We start from the raw sequence: 22290 nt of genomic DNA on the forward strand, positions 1-22290 counted from the left end.
CATTAACGTGACATAAATAGGTTCTAATGATTTTCATTCAGTCAGGACGTTACGCTGACACTAGAGCAGGGGTCTCAAACTCCAGTCCTCGAGGGCTGCAGTCCTGCAACATTTAGATGTGCCTCTGCTGCACCACACCTGAATAGAATAATTAAGGCTCTGTAGTACTGGTCTACACAGGTAATTAAGCCATTTCATTCCAGTGTTTTGTACCTGTGGCACATCTAAAAATTGCAGGACTGCGGCCCTCGAGGACTGGAGCTTGAGACCCCTGCACTAGAGCCACATGCATTGCAGCTACATTGTAGTAAAGCATTGATTAATGCCTGGTTTTAAAATTAGTTAACTGGACGTGTAGCCATTATTTTGTGCCCATGTTGGACACCACACGGCACGTTGGAACCCGATGGAACGATTACACCTAGGATTTCTGTCGGCTAATGTGTGGTCTCTCAGGTTTTGAAAAATGGGCCAACAATCGGTCGACAGCTCTAAGATCGTGTAGTGTGCGCTGGTCATTACACTAAGGAAATGAGGAAGGGAGTCAGTGGAGAGCACTGGAGTTGAGCCTTTTTTCATTTAGTGTCATCACCAGAAAGAGAAAAAAGGCCAGAAGAGACGATAAAGGCGATAAGTAAAATGACTTTGATAGTTTTAATTTATCGTACGATTAATTGATTTATCGTTTATCGCGACAGGCCTCCTACAGAATAACATTCAGATCTGAAAACTGAACTGAACTGAAAACAAATCAAATGAAAAGAAACTCTTGAACTTGACTGACTTGACGTAGGACTATTAAAAGGACACATTGACTATTTTGTTTTGTTAGTGTTATTGTCAAAATGTGTAAGAAATATGTATTTTTTTCAACAAATTGTTTCCCTTGCTCCTCCTGAGATGTACCTAGTTCTGATATGCTAATTGATTATAAAGATTCATAGTCACTGATCCCCTTGTCGCATTTGACTTACCAGGTTAGTAGAACTTACATTTATAACCACAACGGTGTGTGAAAGTGATGCACAACACATTTTGAGTTTGTCCTCATTTAACAGAATATTAGAAAGGTTTTCTAGTCTTGAAAAACAACAACAAGGAGCACAGGAGGTCAACAGTGCCTGTGATCTCTCTTTTTTATATTTTTCCCCTGGAGATTGAAGCCCAGGATATGGATTGTGGGGGGCCAGGGGGATCAAGAGCCATTCCCTAAAGCCTTTTGTAGAGCAGCACAGCCGTCTGGGCTTCTACACTTTTTGCCCTGACTACCTCTTGGTAGGGTTCGCCGTGCTTCTCTCTAGGGTTAAAGGTCCTTTTTTTGGGGGGCAAAACATTGAGAGACACGTACCAGTGTGCATCAATGTGAAACCATTGTATAGGCAGCAGCACCCTCTGCTGCACCAAAAGGCTTACAGCACCTGGTATTCCCAGGCGGTCTCCCATCCAAGTACTAACCAGGCCCGACCGTGCTTAGCTTCCGAGATCAGACGAGATCGGGCTTTCTCAAGGTAGTGTGGCCGTAAGCCATGAAGCTCTCCCGGCTAAAGCCTTTTGTAGAGCAGCACAGCCGTTTGGCCTTCAACACTTTCTGCCCTGACTAGCTCTTGGTAGGGTTCGCCGTGCTTCTCTGTAGGGGTACAGGTCCTTTTTTTGGGGGGCAAAACATTGAGAGACACGTACCAGTGTGCATCAATGTGAAACCATTGTATAGGCAGCAGCACCCTCTGCTGCACCAAAAGGCTTACAGCACCTGGTATTCCCAGGCGGTCTCCCATCCAAGTACTAACCAGGCCCGACCCTGCTTAGCTTCCGAGATCAGACGAGATCGGGCGTTCTCAAGGTAGTGTGGCCGTAAGCCGTGAAGCTCTCCCGGCTAAAGCCTTTTGTAGAGCAGCACAGCCGTTTGGCCTTCAACACTTTTTGCCCTGACTAGCTCTTGGTAGGGTTCGCCGTGCTTCTCTGTAGGGGTACAGGTCCTTTTTTTGGGGGGCAAAACATTGAGACACGTACCAGTGTGCATCAATGTGAAACCACTGTATAGGCAGCAGCAGCACCCTCTGCTGCACCAAAATGCTTACAGCACCTGGTATTCCCAGGCGGTCTCCCATCCAAGTACTAACCAGGCCCGACCGTGCTTAGCTTCCGAGATCAGACGAGATCGGGCGTTCTCAAGGTAGTGTGGCCGTAAGCCATGAAGCTCTCCCGGCTAAAGCCTTTTGTAGAGCAGCACAGCCGTTTGGCCTTCAACACTTTCTGCCCTGACTAGCTCTTGGTAGGGTTCGCCGTGCTTCTCTGTAGGGGTACAGGTCCTTTTTTTGGGGGGCAAAACATTGAGAGACACGTACCAGTGTGCATCAATGTGAAACCATTGTATAGGCAGCAGCACCCTCTGCTGCACCAAAAGGCTTACAGCACCTGGTATTCCCAGGCGGTCTCCCATCCAAGTACTAACCAGGCCCGACCCTGCTTAGCTTCCGAGATCAGACGAGATCGGGCGTTCTCAAGGTAGTGTGGCCGTAAGCCACGAAGCACTCCCGGCTAAAGCCTTTTGTAGAGCAGCACAGCCGTTTGGGCTTCTACACTTTTTGCCCTGGCTAGCTCTTGGTAGGGTTCGCCTTGCTTCTCTGTAGGGTTAAAAGTCCTTTTTTGGGGGCAAAACATTGAGACACGTACCAGTGTGCATCAATGTGAAACCACTGTATAGGCAGCAGCAGCACCCTCTGCTGCACCAAAATGCTTACAGCACCTGGTATTCCCAGGCGGTCTCCCATCCAAGTACTAACCAGGCCCGACCCTGCTTAGCTTCCGAGATCAGACGAGATCGGGCGTTCTTTTTTTTTATCTTTTATTAATGAAAAATTCAGAATAAAACAAATAATGTGCAATTATTTACAGTGAGAACATGAAAAACAAAAATGACAAACTACAAATAATGCATAATTCATACCAACAGAAATACTCAATAGAAGTCCTTGATTATGTTTCAAAAAGAAAAGATTTCAGAAAGTCTCTTAATCAAAATATCCCCAACGATAAAGTGGTCCAAAAATGTTTTTACTGAGATCCTGATTGATGTGATTGATTATCCTCCAGTGATTCTTTAACAGTCCGAGAAAGAGTTTCCAGTTGTTGATTTTCTTGCTTTCATAGAGTTGATAGTTTCTAGTGATGTAAATGGTGTGTCTAGCCAAAGAAAGGATGATGTTACAGAGGTAGAGTTGATACTTTGTCAGCTGTCCATATGGTTTACGAAATCCAAAAAGTCTTATCCAGTCCCATTCATTCTTGTCCAACAGAAGATTTGTGAAGATGCTTTTGATGAGGTGGTGGATCCTTTCCCAGAAGAGGGTGCAGCCGGGACAGCGGAGGAACAGGTGCTCGAGGGTCTCAGGGTCTGAAAGACAAACTGTGCAGTCTCTGCCAAACTTTTCCTTGTTTATTTGGTGCAGGATGACGCCCGTAAAAATTCTTCTATGTTTTAATAAGAAATCTGTATTGTTTGCTTGATGATGATTTAATTTGTAATATGAATTTGACCAAATGTTATATACTGGTATGCTGGGGAAAAGTTTTAACCATTGTTTATGTGATGCCGGTTCTTTAACAGTTTGGGAGATGAGAATTTGATACCATTTTTTTGTTGAAACTGAGCCAATGTTTATTTTTTGAGTACCGGTTATGAGATGGAAGGTCGGGGCGTCATCCTGCACCTCCTGATGTCGTCCTCTCCTGCCAATGATCGAAGAACAGTGGAAAGGCAAAGCGGCCTGAATCTTTTTAGCATTCTGTACGATGGTGTTCCTTTTGTAGGGTATTTTGGATATTCTGAAAAGACTGAAAATTTTGTTAATATCCACTGATCCTCGATCATTCAAAACCTGCCCAAAGGTGTGAATGCCAGCTCTTCTCCAAGATGTGAAATTCAGCATCCCGCCATGAGACCACCTCAGGATTGTTGAAAATCGAGAGACAAGACCTGTACTTGATATGGGTTATTAACTGAAATCTGATTTTATTCCATGCATCAAAACATTCTGTGAAGAAACCGTCTATTTGTGTTTGTTTTAAACTGCAGATTGAACATAGATTGAAGATATTTTTTGTACCAAAAGATTGCAAATGGGATAGAAAATAATCATGCCAGACGTGTTTAATGGGAGACGTTAGAAACCTGGAGATGAGTTTGATTCTTATTGCTTGTTTTTTGGATTGAATGTCTGCCAATTTGAGTCCTCCTTCTTTGTACGGAGCAATCATTGTTTTGTGACTAATTAAATTACTTCTGCTTTTCCAGATAAAGTTTGAGATTTGACTGTTGAATTTATTGAGCACTTGATTTGGGAGTTCGTAAACACTGAGCGGATAAATGATTTTTGAAATGATTAAACTGTTTATGATGACTACTTTTCCTTTAATGGTTAATTTCCTTTGATTCCACAGGTTGAGTTGTTTTTGAACTTTTATGGTAATGCTTTTCCAGGTCTCGTCTCTCGCTGCTTCTTGCCGCTTACCGAGGTACACACCCAGGACCTTGACCGTGTCCTCCACCTCCCTAAACTCCCATCTTCCCGGCGTCCGAGCCGCCTCGCCGCAATACATGATTTCTGACTTAGTTGTATTGATTTTTGCCCCTGAAGCTGAACCATAAGTATGCAAATGTGTAATGACCAAATCCAGACTGCTTTCATTTTTAACTGTTATTGATGTGTCATCCGCAAACTGAAATATTTTGCTGATGTTGCCTTGTGGTGATTTTATGCCTTGAATGTTTTTATCTTGTTTAATCAAGGCGGCGAGAGGCTCGGCCACCAGGCTGTAGAGCAGGGAGGACAGAGGACACCCCTGTCTGACTGACCTGTATAATCGGAAGTAATCTGTGAAGTGACCATTGCATTTAACTGTACTTTCTGCATTTGAATATAATAACTGTAACCTGCTGATAAATGACTGACCAAATCCAAATTTATTTAAAACTGCCCATAGAAAATTGTGTTCTACCCTGTCAAAAGCTTTGCTGAAATCTACATTGAGAAATATTCCTTGTGAATTGACCATGGTTTGAATAGTTTGATTTATTGACAATACTGTATCGGAAATGTTTCTTTCAGGAATGCCGTAGGCTTGAGATGAACTGATTATGGTACCTATGACTGATTTTAACCTGTTTGCTAGTATCTTGGAATATATTTTGTAATCTGTGTTCAATAAACTGATGGGTCTGTAATTTTCTAAATTGCTTTTGTCCCCTTTATTTTTGTAAAGAATAGTTATGACCCCTTGTGCAAAAGTCCTGGGTGTGCACTTCGTCTGCTCCATGACAGAGAAAACCCGCAATAATATTTTGCTAATTTGATCTTTGAACTGTTTGTAAAATTCAGCAGTAATGCCATCATGTCCAGGGCTTTTATTGTTGTTTAAAGAATTGATGGCATGTTGAACTTCTTCCTCTGTCACCGGAGCATCGCAGCAGAGACTGTCTTCCCGAGAGAGTGAGGAATCGATCACACCGACAACCTGATTTATTTTTTCCTCAGAAATGTTTTCACTTGTGAAAAGCTTAGAGTAAAAAGTCTGAACTGTTTCTAAGATGCTTGTTATGTCTGACACTTTCTCCCCTTTCTCATTTATTAATTCATTTATTGTTGCATTTATTTGCTTACGCTTTTCCTGAGCAAGAAAGAAAGCTGTAGATTTCTCACCATCTGTTAAATATTTAGCCTTGCTGCGAATAATGGCTCCTTTACATTTGTTTATTTCTACTTGATCAAGTTGTTTTTTGATTACTACATAATCCGTGATATCTCTGCTTGGATCATTTTCAAGTTTATCTAATTCAATATTTAACTTTCTTCTTAGGATATTTTCATCATGCATCTCTCTTCTCTTTTTTTGTTTACTATATTTTATTGAACAGTTTTTGATTCTTGATTTTGCCTGATCCCACCATTCCAACAGGTTGTCAGTGTGATCCATTTCCCCACTCAGGGTCTGCAGCAGGACGCCGATTTCACCTCTGTAAGCTTCATCCTGAAGAAGAGCAGCATTCAGACACCAGAGACCCCCATTTCTGATGCCTCGTCCCATCTCAACCTGCAGGAAGGAGTGGTCGCTCCAGGCGTTGTCTCGGATGAGACAGGACGACACCTCGGGGACAAGAGAAGACGAGATCAGGCACAAGTCAAGTCTTGATTGTTTTAACTTTCCTAAAATTATTTGTTTTCTTGTGAATTGTTTCTTCCCTGGATGAAAAAGTCTCCAAATATCTATTAAACTATTATGTGTGATGATGTCAAACAGTGTGCTTCTGCTAAAATCTGCAGAAAACGTACAATTATTTGAAATATCCGATTTTGTGAGTGTTATGTTGAAGTCACCTATTATAATACAATTTTTTATGAACCATTTTCTTAAATCTTGAAAAAATCTTTTCCTTTGTGTGTCTATATTTGGTGCATGAATGTTGATCAACCTACATAATTTATTTTTATAAAAGAAATCTACTATTAACAATCTTCCTTCATTATCTTTATAAACCAAATGACAATTACACAACAAACCCTCTCTGAAAAATATAGCCACCCCACCTGCTTGTGTACCAGATACAGATGAGAACATTTTCCCCTTCCATTTATTTGACATTTCTTCTTCTTTCAAACTATCCCATTTGGTTTCTTGCAAACAAAGAATATCAAAAGATGTTTGAAAAATAATAGCATCTGCTTTATGTTCTCTGCGGAGCCCACGGGCATTAAGCGAGAGAAGTATCATGAGTATTGTTGTGAAAGAGCAGATTACTTTGATCATTGTGTTTTATTTTTCCTTTTGGGTTTCTTCGTTGTTAAAGTACTGAGTCGCTTCCTTGAATGTATAATTTTGGCAAGATCAAGATCAGGGTCCGATTCCATTTCCGAAGCCATTTTAAATCTCTGTGGTAGAGCTTCATGATGGGTTTGAAAGGATGGCAGGTGATCCTGCGACAGGATTGGGGACTGTGACACATCTGTTTCTGTATTGGGAGGAAGAGCAGCAACTTCTTCCCGCTCTTCCTCAACCAGATCTAAAACGGCTGCGTTCGTCGAGCAGCCGACCCGAGACGGAACAACTGCACCACGCACCCCAGACACCTCCGAGTCTGGGCGCACACCCGCAGCAGCCCGCTCCAAATCCAGACCATTTTCACATCCTTCATCCTCGCACATCTCCTCCTGCTCACTTTTCCCTTCTTCCTCTCCATCCTCTATTTCACTCACCTCAGCACTTTCATTTCCTGTTTCTTCTGAAAACAAAACAGGACCCTGATCTTGATCTTCAGACTCACTTTTGTTACAAATGCAATTATCCATTTTATTGTTACACAATATGCAATTCTTTTCTTTCTTCCTGCTAGAACATTCTCTCGCATAATGCCCCTGGACTCCGCAGGAGTGACAGAAAAACTCAGGACAGTCTCTTAAAATATGATCTGGTTGTAAGCATAATCTACACACTTTAACTTGTCTGTCATGAATGACTCTGAAATATTCTGGTCCTAACGCAGTGTTAAATTTTACAGAATAAGGCAGAGACTGCACAGTTTCATTAAATTTAACTTTCACAAACCTTGTTCCGTCCGCAATCTTGGTTCCCGGCCACACCCGACGCTTGATGTCAGAAACTGCCTTCACTCCCCAGGTTTGAAGTTTCCTGTGTATTTCCTCGTCGGTTATGTATGCTGGTAGTCCCAAAAAAGATACGATCAGTTCATCATTTGTGAGTTCTTTAGCCATGACAGTCGATGTTCCCATTTTGAAGCCGTCCAAAAGCCTTTTTTTTGCTTGGGTATTACTTAGAGTTATTTCATATTTCCTGTCCGTTAACAGTCTACATGCTAATAGTCCTCCACACAAAAATCGAATGTTTTTCATTAATTCCAAAACAGAAATCTTCTCCTCTCCACTTATCTCCACCTGCACGGTATTATCTCTTTCAAATCTTTCTTTTCCTTTTCCTTGTTCAGCTGCATCTTCCACCCTATTTCCTTCTTGACTCGAAGCCATTGTTGGAACTTTAAAAGTTTCCATAAAGTAACAAAAAAACAATACCCCCCCAACAGTAAAAACTGTTGGGGAGGAAAAAAACGACAAAGAAAAAAAAAACCTCTCCAAATTTACAAAAAACAAAAGTAATTTAAATGAAAGAAAGACACAAACAATCAGAGGCTCTGCAGATTACTCTGCTACCTCTGTGCTGCAGTGCAAACAAAAGCTAGTGGGCGTGGCCACAGCAGGTGGGCGTTCTCAAGGTAGTGTGGCCGTAAGCCACGAACCTCTCCCGGCTAAAGCCTTTTGTAAAGCAGCACAGCCGTCTGGGCTTCTACACTTTTTGACATGACTACCTCTTGGTAGGGTTCGCCGTGCTTCTCTCTAGGGTTAAAGGTCCTTTTTTTTGGGCAAAACATTGAGAGACACGTACCAGTGTGCATCAATGTGAAACCATTGTATAGGCAGCAGCACCCTCTGCTGCACCAAAATGCTTACAGCACCTGGTATTCCCAGGCGGTCTCCCATCCAAGTACTAACCAGGCCCGACCGTGCTTAGCTTCCGAGATCAGACGAGATCGGGCGTTCTCAAGGTAGTGTGGCCGTAAGCCATGAAGCTCTCCCGGCTAAAGCCTTTTGTAGAGCAGCACAGCCATTTGGCCTTCAACACTTTCTGCCCTGACTAGCTCTTGGTAGGGTTCGCCGTGCTTCTCTGTAGGGTTACAGGTCCTTTTTTTGGGGGGCAAAACATTGAGAGACACGTACCAGTGTGCATCAATGTGAAACCATTGTATAGGCAGCAGCACCCTCTGCTGCACCAAAAGGCTTACAGCACCTGGTATTCCCAGGCGGTCTCCCATCCAAGTACTAACCAGGCCCGACCCTGCTTAGCTTCCGAGATCAGACGAGATCGGGCGTTCTCAAGGTAGTGTGGCCGTAAGCCACGAAGCACTCCCGGCTAAAGCCTTTTGTAGAGCAGCACAGCCGTTTGGGCTTCTACACTTTTTGCCCTGGCTAGCTCTTGGTAGGGTTCGCCTTGCTTCTCTGTAGGGTTAAAAGTCCTTTTTTGGGGGCAAAACATTGAGACACGTACCAGTGTGCATCAATGTGAAACCACTGTATAGGCAGCAGCAGCACCCTCTGCTGCACCAAAATGCTTACAGCACCTGGTATTCCCAGGCGGTCTCCCATCCAAGTACTAACCAGGCCCGACCCTGCTTAGCTTCCGAGATCAGACGAGATCGGGCGTTCTCAAGGTAGTGTGGCCGTAAGCCACGAAGCTCTCCCGGCTAAAGCCTTTTGTAAAGCAGCACAGCCGTCTGGGCTTCTACACTTTTTGACATGACTACCTCTTGGTAGGGTTCGCCGTGCTTCTCTCTAGGGTTAAAGGTCCTTTTTTTTGGGCAAAACATTGAGAGACACGTACTAGTGTGCATCAATGTGAAACCATTGTTTAGGCAGCAGCACCCTCTGCTGCACCAAAAGGCTTACAGCACCTGGTATTCCCAGGCGGTCTCCCATCCAAGTACTAACCAGGCCCGACCGTGCTTAGCTTCCGAGATCAGACGAGATCGGGCGTTCTCAAGGTAGTGTGGCCGTAAGCCATGAAGCTCTCCCGGCTAAAGCCTTTTGTAGAGCAGCACAGCCGTTTGGCCTTCAACACTTTCTGCCCTGACTAGCTCTTGGTAGGGTTCGCCGTGCTTCTCTGTAGGGTTAAAAGTCCTTTTTTGGGGGCAAAACATTGAGACACGTACCAGTGTGCATCAATGTGAAACCACTGTATAGGCAGCAGCAGCACCCTCTGCTGCACCAAAAGGCTTACAGCACCTGGTATTCCCAGGCGGTCTCCCATCCAAGTACTAACCAGGCCCGACCGTGCTTAGCTTCCGAGATCAGACGAGATCGGGCGTTCTCAAGGTAGTGTGGCCGTAAACCACGAAGCACTCCCGGCTAAAGCCTTTTGTAGAGCAGCACAGCCGTTTGGCCTTCAACACTTTCTGCCCTGACTAGCTCTTGGTAGGGTTCGCCGTGCTTCTCTGTAGGGGTACAGGTCCTTTTTTTGGGGGGCAAAACATTGAGAGACACGTACCAGTGTGCATCAATGTGAAACCATTGTATAGGCAGCAGCACCCTCTGCTGCACCAAAAGGCTTACAGCACCTGGTATTCCCAGGCGGTCTCCCATCCAAGTACTAACCAGGCCCGACCCTGCTTAGCTTCCGAGATCAGACGAGATCGGGCGTTCTCAAGGTAGTGTGGCCGTAAGCCACGGAGCACTCCCGGCTAAAGCCTTTTGTAGAGCAGCACAGCCATTTGGGCTTCTACACTTTTTGCCCTGACTAGCTCTTGGTAGGGTTCGCCGTGCTTCTCTGTAGGGTTAAAAGTCCTTTTTTGGGGGGCAAAACATTGAGATACGTACCAGTGTGCATCAATGTGAAACCACTGTATAGGCAGCAGCAGCACCCTCTGCTGCACCAAAAGGCTTACAGCACCTGGTATTCCCAGGCGGTCTCCCATCCAAGTACTAACCAGGCCCGACCCTGCTTAGCTTCCGAGATCAGACGAGATCGGGCGTTCTCAAGGTAGTGTGGCCGTAAGCCACGAACCTCTCCCGGCTAAAGCCTTTTGTAAAGCAGCACAGCCGTCTGGGCTTCTACACTTTTTGACATGACTACCTCTTGGTAGGGTTCGCCGTGCTTCTCTCTAGGGTTAAAGGTCCTTTTTTTTGGGCAAAACATTGAGAGACACGTACTAGTGTGCATCAATGTGAAACCATTGTATAGGCAGCAGCACCCTCTGCTGCACCAAAATGCTTACAGCACCTGGTATTCCCAGGCGGTCTCCCATCCAAGTACTAACCAGGCCCGACCGTGCTTAGCTTCCGAGATCAGACGAGATCGGGCGTTCTCAAGGTAGTGTGGCCGTAAGCCATGAAGCTCTCCCGGCTAAAGCCTTTTGTAGAGCAGCACAGCCATTTGGCCTTCAACACTTTCTGCCCTGACTAGCTCTTGGTAGGGTTCGCCGTGCTTCTCTGTAGGGTTACAGGTCCTTTTTTTGGGGGGCAAAACATTGAGACACGTACCAGTGTGCATCAATGTGAAACCATTGTATAGGCAGCAGCACCCTCTGCTGCACCAAAATGCTTACAGCACCTGGTATTCCCAGGCGGTCTCCCATCCAAGTACTAACCAGGCCCGACCGTGCTTAGCTTCCGAGATCAGACGAGATCGGGCGTTCTCAAGGTAGTGTGGCCGTAAGCCATGAAGCTCTCCCGGCTAAAGCCTTTTGTAGAGCAGCACAGCCGTTTGGCCTTCAACACTTTCTGCCCTGACTAGCTCTTGGTAGGGTTCGCCGTGCTTCTCTGTAGGGTTACAGGTCCTTTTTTTGGGGGGCAAAACATTGAGAGACACGTACCAGTGTGCATCAATGTGAAACCATTGTATAGGCAGCAGCACCCTCTGCTGCACCAAAAGGCTTACAGCACCTGGTATTCCCAGGCGGTCTCCCATCCAAGTACTAACCAGGCCCGACCCTGCTTAGCTTCCGAGATCAGACGAGATCGGGCTGCTCAAGGTAGTGTGGCCGTAAGCCACGGGCACTCCCTGCCAAAGCTTTTTGTAGAGCAGCACAGCCGCTTTGGGCTTCTACACTTTTGCCCTGGCTAGCTCTTGGTAGGGTTCGCCTTGCTTCTCTGTAGGGTTAAAAGTCCTTTTGGGGCAAAACATTGAGACACGCACCAGTGTGCATCAATGTGAAACCATTGTATAGGCAGCAGCAGCACCTCTGCTGCACCAAAGGCTTACAGCACCTGGTATTCCCAGGCGTCTCCCATCCAAGTACTAACCAGGCCCGACCCTGCTTAGCTTCCGAGATCAGACGAGATCGGCGCTCAAGGTAGTGTGGCCGTAGCCACGAAGCTCTCCTGCTAAAGCCTTTTGTAAAGCAGCACAGCCCTCTAGGGTTAAAGGTCCTTTTTTTTGGGCAAAAACATTGAGAGACACGTACCAGTGTGCATCAATGTGAAACCATTGTATAGGCAGCAGCACCCTCTGCTGCACCAAAAGGCTTACAGCACCTGGTATTCCCAGGCGGTCTCCCATCCAAGTACTAACCAGGCCCGACCCTGCTTAGCTTCCGAGATCAGACGAGATCGGGCGTTCTTTTTTTTTTTTTTATCTTTTATTAATGAAAAATTCAGAATAAAACAAATAATGTGCAATTATTTACAGTGAGAACATGAAAAACAAAAATGACAAACTACAAATAATGCATAATTCATACCAACAGAAATACTCAATAGAAGTCCTTGATTATGTTTCAAAAAGAAAAGATTTCAGAAAGTCTCTTAATCAAAATATCCCCAACGATAAAGTGGTCCAAAAATGTTTTTACTGAGATCCTGATTGATGTGATTGATTGTCCTCCAGTGATTCTTTAACAGTCCGAGAAAGAGTTTCCAGTTGTTGATTTTCTTGCTTTCATAGAGTTGATAGTTTCTAGTGATGTAAATGGTGTGTCTAGCCAAAGAAAGGATGATGTTGCAGAGGTAGAGTTGATACTTTGTCAGCTGTCCATATGGTTTACGAAATCCAAAAAGTCTTATCCAGTCCCATTCATTCTTGTCCAACAGAAGATTTGTGAAGATGCTTTTGATGAGGTGGTGGATCCTTTCCCAGAAGAGGGTGCAGCCGGGACAGCGGAGGAACAGGTGCTCGAGGGTCTCAGGGTCTGAAAGACAAACTGTGCAGTCTCTGCCAAACTTTTCCTTGTTTATTTGGTGCAGGATGACGCCCGTAAAAATTCTTCTATGTTTTAATAAGAAATCTGTATTGTTTGCTTGATGATGATTTAATTTGTAATATGAATTTGACCAAATGTTATATACTGGTATGCTGGGGAAAAGTTTTAACCATTGTTTATGTGATGCCGGTTCTTTAACAGTTTGGGAGATGAGAATTTGATACCATTTTTTTGTTGAAACTGAGCCAATGTTTATTTTCTGAATACCGGTTATGAGATGGAAGGTCGGGGCGTCATCCTGCACCTCCTGATGTCGTCCTCTCCTGCCAATGATCGAAGAACAGTGGAAAGGCAAAGCGGCCTGAATCTTTTTAGCATTCTGTACGATGGTGTTCCTTTTGTAGGGTATTTTGGATATTCTGAAAAGACTGAAAATTTTGTTAATATCCACTGATCCTCGATCATTCAAAACCTGCCCAAAGGTGTGAATGCCAGCTCTTCTCCAAGATGTGAAATTCAGCATCCCGCCTTCGCAGACCACCTCAGGATTGTTGAAAATCGGCAGCGAGAGACAAGACCTGTACTTGATATGGGTTATTAACTGAAATCTGATTTTATTCCATGCATCAAAACATTCTGTGAAGAAACCGTCTATTTGTGTTTGTTTTAAACTGCAGATTGAACATAGATTGAAGATATTTTTTGTACCAAAAGATTGCAAATGGGATAGAAAATAATCATGCCAGACGTGTTTAATGGGAGACGTTAGAAACCTGGAGATGAGTTTGATTCTTATTGCTTGTTTTTTGGATTGAATGTCTGCCAATTTGAGTCCTCCTTCTTTGTACGGAGCAATCATTGTTTTGTGACTAATTAAATTACTTCTGCTTTTCCAGATAAAGTTTGAGATTTGACTGTTGAATTTATTGAGCACTTGATTTGGGAGTTCGTAAACACTGAGCGGATAAATGATTTTTGAAATGATTAAACTGTTTATGATGACTACTTTTCCTTTAATGGTTAATTTCCTTTGATTCCACAGGTTGAGTTGTTTTTGAACTTTTATGGTAATGCTTTTCCAGGTCTCGTCTCTCGCTGCTTCTTGCTGCTTACCGAGGTACACACCCAGGACCTTGACCGTGTCCTCCACCTCCCTAAACTCCCATCTTCCCGGCGTCCGAGCCGCCTCATATAATACATGATTTCTGACTTAGTTGTATTGATTTTTGCCCCTGAAGCTGAACCATAAGTATGCAAATGTGTAATGACCAAATCCAGACTGTTTTCATTTTTAACTGTTATTGATGTGTCATCCGCAAACTGAAATATTTTGCTGATGTTGCCTTGTGGTGATTTTATGCCTTGAATGTTTTTATCTTGTTTAATCAAGGCGGCGAGAGGCTCGGCCACCAGGCTGTAGAGCAGGGAGGACAGAGGACACCCCTGTCTGACTGACCTGTATAATCGGAAGTAATCTGTGAAGTGACCATTGCATTTAACTGTACTTTCTGCATTTGAATATAATAACTGTAACCTGGTGATAAATGACTGACCAAATCCAAATTTATTTAAGACTGCCCATAGAAAATTGTGTTCTACCCTGTCAAAAGCTTTGCTGAAATCTACATTGAGAAATATTCCTTGTGAATTGACCATGGTTTGAATAGTTTGATTTATTGACAATACTGTATCGGAAATGTTTCTTTCAGGAATGCCGTAGGCTTGAGATGAACTGATTATGGTACCTATGACTGATTTTAACCTGTTTGCTAGTATCTTGGAATATATTTTGTAATCTGTGTTCAATAAACTGATGGGTCTGTAATTTTCTAAATTGCTTTTGTCCCCTTTGTTTTTGTAAAGAATAGTTATGACCCCTTGTGCAAAAGTCCTGGGTGTGCACTTCGTCTGCTCCATGACAGAGAAAACCCGCAATAATATTTTGCTAATTTGATCTTTGAACTGTTTGTAAAATTCAGCAGTAATGCCATCATGTCCAGGGCTTTTATTGTTGTTTAAAGAATTGATGGCATGTTGAACTTCTTCCTCTGTCAATGGAGCATCGCAGCAGAGACTGTCTTCCCGAGAGAGTGAGGAATCGATCACACCGACAACCTGATTTATTTTTCCCTCAGAAATGTTTTCACTTGTGAAAAGCTTAGAGTAAAAAGTCTGAACTGTTTCTAAGATGCTTGTTATGTCTGATACTTTCTCCCCTTTCTCATTTATTAATTCATTTATTGTTGCATTTATTTGTTTACGCTTTTCCTGAGCAAGAAAGAAAGCTGTAGATTTCTCACCATCTGTTAAATATTTAGCCTTGCTGCGAATAATGGCTCCTTTACATTTGTTTATTTCTACTTGATCAAGTTGTTTTTTGATTACTACATAATCTGTGATATCTCTGCTTGGATCATTTTCAAGTTTATCTAATTCAATATTTAACTTTCTTCTTAGGATATTTTCATCATGCATCTCTCTTCTCTTTTTTGTTTACTATATTTTATTGAACAGTTTTTGATTCTTGATTTTGCCTGATCCCACCATTCCAACAGGTTGTCAGTGTGATCCATTTCCCCACTCAGGGTCTGCAGCAGGGCGCGATTTCACCTCTGTAAGCTTCATCCTGAAGAAGAGCAGCATTCAGACACCAGAGACCCCATTTCTGATGCCTCGTCCCATCTCAACCTGCAGGAAGGAGTGGTCGCTTCCAGGCGTTGTCTCGGATGAGACAGGACGACACCTCGGGACAAGAGAAGAGATCAGGCACAAGTCAAGTCTTGATTGTTTTAACTTTCCTAAAATTATTGTTTTCTTGTGAATTGTTTCTTCCCTGGATGAAAAAGTCTCCAAATATCTATTAAACTATTATGTGTGATGATGTCAAACAGTGTGCTTCTGCTAAAATCTGCAGAAAACGTACAATTATTTGAAATATCCGATTTTGTGAGTGTTATGTTGAAGTCACCTATTATAATACAATTTTTTATGAACCATTTTCTTAAATCTTGAAAAAATCTTTTCCTTTGTGTGTCTATATTTGGTGCATGAATGTTGATCAACCTACATAATTTACTTTTATAAAAGAAATCTACTATTAACAATCTTCCTTCATTATCTTTATAAACCAAATGACAATTACACAACAAACCCTCTCTGAAAAATATAGCCACCCCACCTGCTTGTGTACCAGATACAGATGAGAACATTTTCCCTTCCATTTATTTGACATTTCTTCTTCTTTCAAACTATCCCATTTGGTTTCTTGCAAACAAAGAATATCAAAAGATGTTTGAAAAATAATAGCATCTGCTTTATGTTCTCTCGGGAGCCCACGGGCATTAGAGAAGTATCATGAGTATTGTTGTGAAAGAGCAGATTACTTTGATCATTGTGTTTTATTTTTCCTTTTGGGTTTCTTCGTTGTTAAAGTACTGAGTCGCTTCCTTGAATGTATAATTTTGGCAAGATCAAGATCAGGGTCCGATTCCATTTCCGAAGCCATTTTAAATCTCTGTGGTAGAGCTTCATGATGGGTTTGAAAGGATGGCAGGTGATCCTGCGACAGGATTGGGGACTGTGACACATCTGTTTCTGTATTGGGAGGAAGAGCAGCAACTTCTTCCCGCTCTTCCTCAACCAGATCTAAAACGGCTGCGTTCGTCGAGCAGCCGACCCGAGACGGAACAACTGCACCACGCACCCCAGACACCTCCGAGTCTGGGCGCACACCCGCAGCAGCCCGCTCCAAATCCAGACCATTTTCACATCCTTCATCCTCGCACATCTCCTCCTGCTCACTTTTCCCTTCTTCCTCTCCATCCTCTATTTCACTCACCTCAGCACTTTCATTTCCTGTTTCTTCTGAAAACAAAACAGGACCCTGATCTTGATCTTCAGACTCACTTTTGTTACAAATGCAATTATCCATTTTATTGTTACACAATATGCAATTCTTTTCTTTCTTCCTGCTAGAACATTCTCTCGCATAATGCCCCTGGACTCCGCAGGAGTGACAGAAAAACTCAGGACAGTCTCTTAAAATATGATCTGGTTGTAAGCATAATCTACACACTTTAACTTGTCTGTCATGAATGACTCTGAAATATTCTGGTCCTAACGCAGTGTTAAATTTTACAGAATAAGGCAGAGACTGCACAGTTTCATTAAATTTAACTTTCACAAACCTTGTTCCGTCCGCAATCTTGGTTCCCGGCCACACCCGACGCTTGATGTCAGAAACTGCCTTCACTCCCCAGGTTTGAAGTTTCCTGTGTATTTCCTCGTCGGTTATGTATGCTGGTAGTCCCAAAAAAGATACGATCAGTTCATCATTTGTGAGTTCTTTAGCCATGACAGTCGATGATCCCATTTTGAAGCCGTCCAAAAGCCTTTTTTTTGCTTGGGTATTACTTAGAGTTATTTCATATTTCCTGTCTGTTAACAGTCTACACGCTAATAGTCCTCCACACAAAAATCTAATGTTTTTCATTAATTCCAAAACAGAAATCTTCTCCTCTCCACTTATCTCCACCTGCACGGTATTATCTCTTTCAAATCTTTCTTTTCCTTTTCCTTGTTCAGCTGCATCTTCCACCCTATTTCCTTCTTGACTCGAAGCCATTGTTGGAACTTTAAAAGTTTCCATAAAGTAACAAAAAAACACTACCCCCCCAACAGTAAAAACTGTTGGGGAGGAAAAAAAACGACAAAGAAAAAAAACCTCCCCAAAATTACAAAAAACAAAAGTAATTTAAATGAAAGAAAGACACAAACAATCAGAGGCTCTGCAAACAACTCTGCTGCCTCTGTGCTGCACTGCACCACTCTGGTGGGCGTGGCCACAGCAGGTGGGCGTTCTCAAGGTAGTGTGGCCGTAAGCCACGAAGCTCTCCCGGCTAAAGCCTTTTGTAAAGCAGCACAGCCGTCTGGGCTTCTACACTTTTTGCCCTGACTACCTCTTGGTAGGGTTCACCGTGCTTCTCTCTAGGGTTAAAGGTCCTTTTTTTTGGGCAAAACATTAAGAGACACGTACCAGTGTGCATCAATGTGAGACCATTGTATAGGCAGCAGCAGCACCCTCTGCTGCACCAAAAGGCTTACAGCACCTGGTATTCCCAGGCGGTCTCCCATCCAAGTACTAACCAGGCCCGACCCTGCTTAGCTTCCGAGATCAGACGAGATCGGGCGTTCTCAAGGTAGTGTGGCCGTAAGCCACAGCTTTCCGGCTAAAGCCTTTTGTAAAGCAGCACAGCCGTCTGGGCTTCTACACTTTTGCCCTGACTACCTCTTGGTAGGGTTCACCGTGCTTCTCTCTAGGGTTAAGGTCCTTTTTGGGCAAAACATTGAGAGACACGTACCAGTGTGCATCAATGTGAAACCATTGTATAGGCAGCAGCACCCTCTGCTGCACCAAAAGGCTTACAGCACCTGGTATTCCCAGGGGGTCTCCCATCCAAGTACTAACCAGGCCCGACCCTTCTTAGCTTCCGAGATCAGACGAGATCGGGCGTTCTCAAGGTAGTGTGGCCGTAAGCCACAAGCTCCCGGCCAAAGCCTTTTGTAAAGCAGCACAGCCGCCTGGGCTTCTACACTTTTGCCCTGACTACCTCTTGGTAGGGTTCACCGTGCTTCTCTCTAGGGTTAAAGGTCCTTTTTTTGGGGCAAAACATTGAGAGACACGTACCAGTGTGCATCAATGTGAAACCATTGTATAGGCAGCAGCACCCTCTGCTGCACCAAAAGGCTTACAGCACCTGGTATTCCCAGGCGGTCTCCCATCCAAGTACTAACCAGGCCCGACCCTGCTTAGCTTCGAGATCAGACGAGATCGGCGTTCTCAAGGTAGTGTGGCCGTAAGCCACGAAGCCTCTCCGCTAAAGCCTTTTGTAAAGCAGCACAGCCGTCTGGGCTTCTACACTTTTTGCCCTGACTACCTCTTGGTAGGGTTCACCGTGCTTCTCTCTAGGGTTAAAGGTCCTTTTTTTTGGGCAAAACATTGAGAGACACGTACCAGTGTGCATCAATGTGAAACCACTGTATAGGCAGCAGCAGCACCCTCTGCTGCACCAAAAGGCTTACAGCACCTGGTATTCCCAGGCGGTCTCCCATCCAAGTACTAACCAGGCCCGACCCTGCTTAGCTTCCGAGATCAGACGAGATCGGGCGTTCTCAAGGTAGTGTGGCCGTAAGCCACGAAGCTTTCCCGGCTAAAGCCTTTTGTAAAGCAGCACAGCCGTCTGGGCTTCTACACTTTTTGCCCTGACTACCTCTTGGGAGGGTTCACCGTGCTTCTCTCTAGGGTTAAAGGTCCTTTTTTTTGGGCAAAACATTGAGACACGTACCAGTGTGCATCAATGTGAAACCATTGTATAGGCAGCAGCACCCTCTGCTGCACCAAAAGGCTTACAGCACCTGGTATTCCCAGGCGGTCTCCCATCCAAGTACTAACCAGGCCCGACCCTGCTTAGCTTCCGAGATCAGACGAGATCGGGCGTTCTCAAGGTAGTGTGGCCGTAAGCCACGAAGCTCTCCCGGCTAAAGCCTTTTGTAAAGCAGCACAGCCGTCTGGGCTTCTACACTTTTTGCCCTGACTACCTCTTGGTAGGGTTCACCGTGCTTCTCTCTAGGGTTAAAGGTCCTTTTTTTTGGGCAAAACATTGAGAGACACGTACCAGTGTGCATCAATGTGAAACCATTGTATAGGCAGCAGCACCCTCTGCTGCACCAAAAGGCTTACAGCACCTGGTATTCCCAGGCGGTCTCCCATCCAAGTACTAACCAGGCCCGACCCTGCTTAGCTTCCGAGATCAGACGAGATCTGGCGTTCTCAAGGTAGTGTGGCCGTAAGCCACGAAGCTTTCCCCAGCTAAAGCCTTTTGTAAAGCAGCACAGCCGCCTGGGCTTCTACACTTTTGCCCTGACTACCTCTTGGTAGGGTTCACCGTGCTTCTCTCTAGGGTTAAAGGTCCTTTTTGGGCAAAACATTGAGAGACACGTCCAGTGTGCATCAATGTGAAACCATTGTATAGGCAGCAGCACCCTCTGCTGCACCAAAGGCTTACAGCACCTGGTATTCCCAGGCGGTCTCCCATCCAAGTACTAACCAGGCCCGACCCTGCTTAGCTTCCGAGATCAGACGAGATCGGGCGTTCTCAAGGTAGTGTGGCCGTAAGCCACGAAGCTTTCCCGGCTAAAGCCTTTTGTAAAGCAGCACAGCCGTCTGGGCTTCTACACTTTTTGCCCTGACTACCTCTTGGGAGGGTTCACAGCGATTCTCTCTAGGGTTAAAGGTCCTTTTTTGGGGGGGCAAAACATTGAGAGACACGTACCAGTGTGCATCAATGTGAAACCATTGTATAGGCAGCAGCACCCTCTGCTGCACCAAAAGGCTTACAGCACCTGGTATTCCCAGGCGGTCTCCCATCCAAGTACTAACCAGGCCCGACCCTGCTTAGCTTCCGAGATCAGACGAGATCGGGCGTTCTCAAGGTAGTGTGGCCGTAAGCCACGAAGCTTTCCGGCTAAAGCCTTTGTAAAGCAGCACAGCCGTCTGGGCTTCTACACTTTTGCCCTGACTACCTCTTGGTAGGGTTCACCGTGCTTCTCTCTAGGGTTAAAGGTCCTTTTTGGGCAAAACATTGAGAGACACGTACCAGTGTGCATCAATGTGAAACCATTGTATAGGCAGCAGCGCCCTCTGCTGCACCAAAAGGCTTACTGCACCTGGTATTCCCAGGCGGTCTCCCATCCAAGTACTAACCAGGCGCGATCCTGCTTAGCTTCGAGATCAGACGAGATCGGGCGTTCTCAAGGTAGTGTGGCCGTAAGCCGTGAAGCTCTCCCGGCTAAAGCCTTTTGTAGAGCAGCACAGCCGTTTGGCCTTCAACACTTTTTGTCCTGACTAGCTCTTGGTAGGGTTCGCCGTGCTTCTCTCTAGGGTTAAAGGTCCTTTTTTTTGGGCAAAACATTGAGAGACACGTACCAGTGTGCATCAATGTGAAACCATTGTATAGGCAGCAGCGCCCTCTGCTGCACCAAAAGGCTTACAGCACCTGGTATTCCCAGGCGGTCTCCCATCCAAGTACTAACCAGGCCCGACCCTGCTTAGCTTCCGAGATCAGACGAGATCGGGCGTTCTCAAGGTAGTGTGGCCGTAAGCCACAAGCTCTCCGGCTAAAGCCTTTTGTAAAGCAGCACAGCCGTCTGGGCTTCTACACTTTTGCCCTGACTACCTCTTGGGAGGGTTCACCGTGCTTCTCTCTAGGGTTAAAGGTCCTTTTTTGGGCAAAACATTGAGAGACACGTACCAGTGTGCATCAATGTGAAACCATTGTATAGGCAGCAGCACCACCCTCTGCTGCACCAAAAGGCTTACAGCACCTGGTATTCCCAGGCGGTCTCCCATCCAAGTACTAACCAGGCCCGACCCTGCTTAGCTTCCGAGATCAGACGAGATCGGGCGTTCTCAAGGTAGTGTGGCCGTAAGCCACGAAGCTCTCCGGCTAAAGCCTTTTGTAAAGCAGCACAGCCGTCTGGGTTTCTACACTTTTTGCCCTGACTACCTCTTGGTAGGGTTCACCGTGCTTTTCTCTAGGGTTAAAGGTCCTTTTTTGGGGGGCAAAACATTGAGAGACACGTACCAGTGTGCATCAATGTGAAACCATTGTATAGGCAGCAGCACCCTCTGCTGCACCAAAAGGCTTACAGCACCTGGTATTCCCAGGCGGTCTCCCATCCAAGTACTAACCAGGCCCGACCCTGCTTAGCTTCCGAGATCAGGCGTTCTCAAGGTAGTGTGGCCGTAAGCCACGAAGCTCTCCCGGCTAAAGCCTTTTGTAAAGCAGCACAGCCGTCTGGGCTTCTACACTTTTTGCCCTGACTACCTCTTGGGAGGGTTCACCGTGCTTCTCTCTAGGGTTAAAGGTCCTTTTTTTTGGGCAAAACATTGAGAGACACGTACCAGTGTGCATCAATGTGAGACCATTGTATAGGCAGCAGCAGCACCCTCTGCTGCACCAAAAGGCTTACAGCACCTGGTATTCCCAGGCGGTCTCCCATCCAAGTACTAACCAGGCCCGACCCTGCTTAGCTTCCGAGATCAGACGAGATCGGCGTTCTCAAGGTAGTGTGGCCGTAAGCCACAAAGCTTTCGGCTAAAGCCTTTTGTAAAGCAGCACAGCCGTCTGGGCTTCTACACTTTTTGCCCTGACTACCTCTTGGTAGGGTTCACCGTGCTTCTCTCTAGGGTTAAAGGTCCTTTTTTTGTGCAAAACATTGAGAGACACGTACCAGTGTGCATCAATGTGAAACCATTGTATAGGCAGCAGCACCCTCTGCTGCACCAAAAGGCTTACAGCACCTGGTATTCCCAGGCGGTCTCCCATCCAAGTACTAACCAGGCCCGACCCTGCTTAGCTTCCGAGATCAGACGAGATCGGGCGTTCTCAAGGTAGTGTGGCCGTAAGCCACGAAGCTCTCCCGGCTAAAGCCTTTTGTAAAGCAGCACAGCCGTCTGGGCTTCTACACTTTTT

At 45.1% G+C, this 22290-nt stretch overlaps 26 non-coding genes and 3 pseudogenes across 26 annotated transcripts; all 29 read right to left on the reverse strand.

Moving 5' to 3' along the window:
* Positions 1-1406: 1406 nt before the first annotated feature.
* LOC122836320 lies at positions 1407-1525 on the reverse strand. The gene has a single exon (XR_006371485.1). It is a non-coding gene; the product is annotated as a 5S ribosomal RNA (ribosomal RNA).
* A 213-nt stretch (positions 1526-1738) lies between these two features.
* LOC122836275 lies at positions 1739-1857 on the reverse strand. Its single transcript, XR_006371441.1, has one exon. It is a non-coding gene; the product is annotated as a 5S ribosomal RNA (ribosomal RNA).
* Positions 1858-2071: 214 nt separating this feature from the next.
* Positions 2072-2190, reverse strand: LOC122836302. The gene has a single exon (XR_006371467.1). It is a non-coding gene; the product is annotated as a 5S ribosomal RNA (ribosomal RNA).
* A 213-nt stretch (positions 2191-2403) lies between these two features.
* On the reverse strand, positions 2404-2522 carry LOC122836276. Its single transcript, XR_006371442.1, has one exon. It is a non-coding gene; the product is annotated as a 5S ribosomal RNA (ribosomal RNA).
* A 5987-nt stretch (positions 2523-8509) lies between these two features.
* On the reverse strand, positions 8510-8628 carry LOC122836303. The gene has a single exon (XR_006371468.1). It is a non-coding gene; the product is annotated as a 5S ribosomal RNA (ribosomal RNA).
* A 213-nt stretch (positions 8629-8841) lies between these two features.
* On the reverse strand, positions 8842-8960 carry LOC122836277. The gene has a single exon (XR_006371443.1). It is a non-coding gene; the product is annotated as a 5S ribosomal RNA (ribosomal RNA).
* Positions 8961-9172: 212 nt separating this feature from the next.
* LOC122836300 lies at positions 9173-9291 on the reverse strand. Its single transcript, XR_006371465.1, has one exon. It is a non-coding gene; the product is annotated as a 5S ribosomal RNA (ribosomal RNA).
* A 211-nt stretch (positions 9292-9502) lies between these two features.
* LOC122836301 lies at positions 9503-9621 on the reverse strand. Its single transcript, XR_006371466.1, has one exon. It is a non-coding gene; the product is annotated as a 5S ribosomal RNA (ribosomal RNA).
* Positions 9622-9833: 212 nt separating this feature from the next.
* LOC122836310 lies at positions 9834-9952 on the reverse strand. The gene has a single exon (XR_006371475.1). It is a non-coding gene; the product is annotated as a 5S ribosomal RNA (ribosomal RNA).
* A 213-nt stretch (positions 9953-10165) lies between these two features.
* Positions 10166-10284, reverse strand: LOC122836278. Its single transcript, XR_006371444.1, has one exon. It is a non-coding gene; the product is annotated as a 5S ribosomal RNA (ribosomal RNA).
* Positions 10285-10497: 213 nt separating this feature from the next.
* LOC122836279 lies at positions 10498-10616 on the reverse strand. The gene has a single exon (XR_006371445.1). It is a non-coding gene; the product is annotated as a 5S ribosomal RNA (ribosomal RNA).
* Positions 10617-10827: 211 nt separating this feature from the next.
* Positions 10828-10946, reverse strand: LOC122836304. The gene has a single exon (XR_006371469.1). It is a non-coding gene; the product is annotated as a 5S ribosomal RNA (ribosomal RNA).
* Positions 10947-11157: 211 nt separating this feature from the next.
* Positions 11158-11276, reverse strand: LOC122836305. The gene has a single exon (XR_006371470.1). It is a non-coding gene; the product is annotated as a 5S ribosomal RNA (ribosomal RNA).
* Positions 11277-11489: 213 nt separating this feature from the next.
* LOC122836328 lies at positions 11490-11607 on the reverse strand. The gene has a single exon (XR_006371492.1). It is a non-coding gene; the product is annotated as a 5S ribosomal RNA (ribosomal RNA).
* Positions 11608-11813: 206 nt separating this feature from the next.
* On the reverse strand, positions 11814-11928 carry LOC122836349 (annotated as a pseudogene).
* A 5925-nt stretch (positions 11929-17853) lies between these two features.
* Positions 17854-17972, reverse strand: LOC122836280. The gene has a single exon (XR_006371446.1). It is a non-coding gene; the product is annotated as a 5S ribosomal RNA (ribosomal RNA).
* A 203-nt stretch (positions 17973-18175) lies between these two features.
* Positions 18176-18294, reverse strand: LOC122836316. The gene has a single exon (XR_006371481.1). It is a non-coding gene; the product is annotated as a 5S ribosomal RNA (ribosomal RNA).
* A 207-nt stretch (positions 18295-18501) lies between these two features.
* LOC122836332 lies at positions 18502-18618 on the reverse strand. The gene has a single exon (XR_006371496.1). It is a non-coding gene; the product is annotated as a 5S ribosomal RNA (ribosomal RNA).
* Positions 18619-18831: 213 nt separating this feature from the next.
* On the reverse strand, positions 18832-18950 carry LOC122836281. Its single transcript, XR_006371447.1, has one exon. It is a non-coding gene; the product is annotated as a 5S ribosomal RNA (ribosomal RNA).
* Positions 18951-19159: 209 nt separating this feature from the next.
* Positions 19160-19278, reverse strand: LOC122836282. The gene has a single exon (XR_006371448.1). It is a non-coding gene; the product is annotated as a 5S ribosomal RNA (ribosomal RNA).
* A 211-nt stretch (positions 19279-19489) lies between these two features.
* LOC122836315 lies at positions 19490-19608 on the reverse strand. Its single transcript, XR_006371480.1, has one exon. It is a non-coding gene; the product is annotated as a 5S ribosomal RNA (ribosomal RNA).
* A 206-nt stretch (positions 19609-19814) lies between these two features.
* LOC122836283 lies at positions 19815-19933 on the reverse strand. The gene has a single exon (XR_006371449.1). It is a non-coding gene; the product is annotated as a 5S ribosomal RNA (ribosomal RNA).
* A 213-nt stretch (positions 19934-20146) lies between these two features.
* On the reverse strand, positions 20147-20265 carry LOC122836285. The gene has a single exon (XR_006371451.1). It is a non-coding gene; the product is annotated as a 5S ribosomal RNA (ribosomal RNA).
* Positions 20266-20470: 205 nt separating this feature from the next.
* On the reverse strand, positions 20471-20588 carry LOC122836348 (annotated as a pseudogene).
* A 211-nt stretch (positions 20589-20799) lies between these two features.
* LOC122836286 lies at positions 20800-20918 on the reverse strand. Its single transcript, XR_006371452.1, has one exon. It is a non-coding gene; the product is annotated as a 5S ribosomal RNA (ribosomal RNA).
* Positions 20919-21127: 209 nt separating this feature from the next.
* LOC122836288 lies at positions 21128-21246 on the reverse strand. Its single transcript, XR_006371453.1, has one exon. It is a non-coding gene; the product is annotated as a 5S ribosomal RNA (ribosomal RNA).
* Positions 21247-21457: 211 nt separating this feature from the next.
* Positions 21458-21566, reverse strand: LOC122836343 (annotated as a pseudogene).
* A 214-nt stretch (positions 21567-21780) lies between these two features.
* LOC122836326 lies at positions 21781-21898 on the reverse strand. The gene has a single exon (XR_006371490.1). It is a non-coding gene; the product is annotated as a 5S ribosomal RNA (ribosomal RNA).
* A 208-nt stretch (positions 21899-22106) lies between these two features.
* LOC122836289 lies at positions 22107-22225 on the reverse strand. The gene has a single exon (XR_006371454.1). It is a non-coding gene; the product is annotated as a 5S ribosomal RNA (ribosomal RNA).
* Positions 22226-22290: the final 65 nt, after the last annotated feature.

This window comes from Gambusia affinis, linkage group LG08 (genome assembly GCF_019740435.1).
Source record: "Gambusia affinis linkage group LG08, SWU_Gaff_1.0, whole genome shotgun sequence".
Taxonomy (NCBI): domain Eukaryota; kingdom Metazoa; phylum Chordata; class Actinopteri; order Cyprinodontiformes; family Poeciliidae; genus Gambusia; species Gambusia affinis.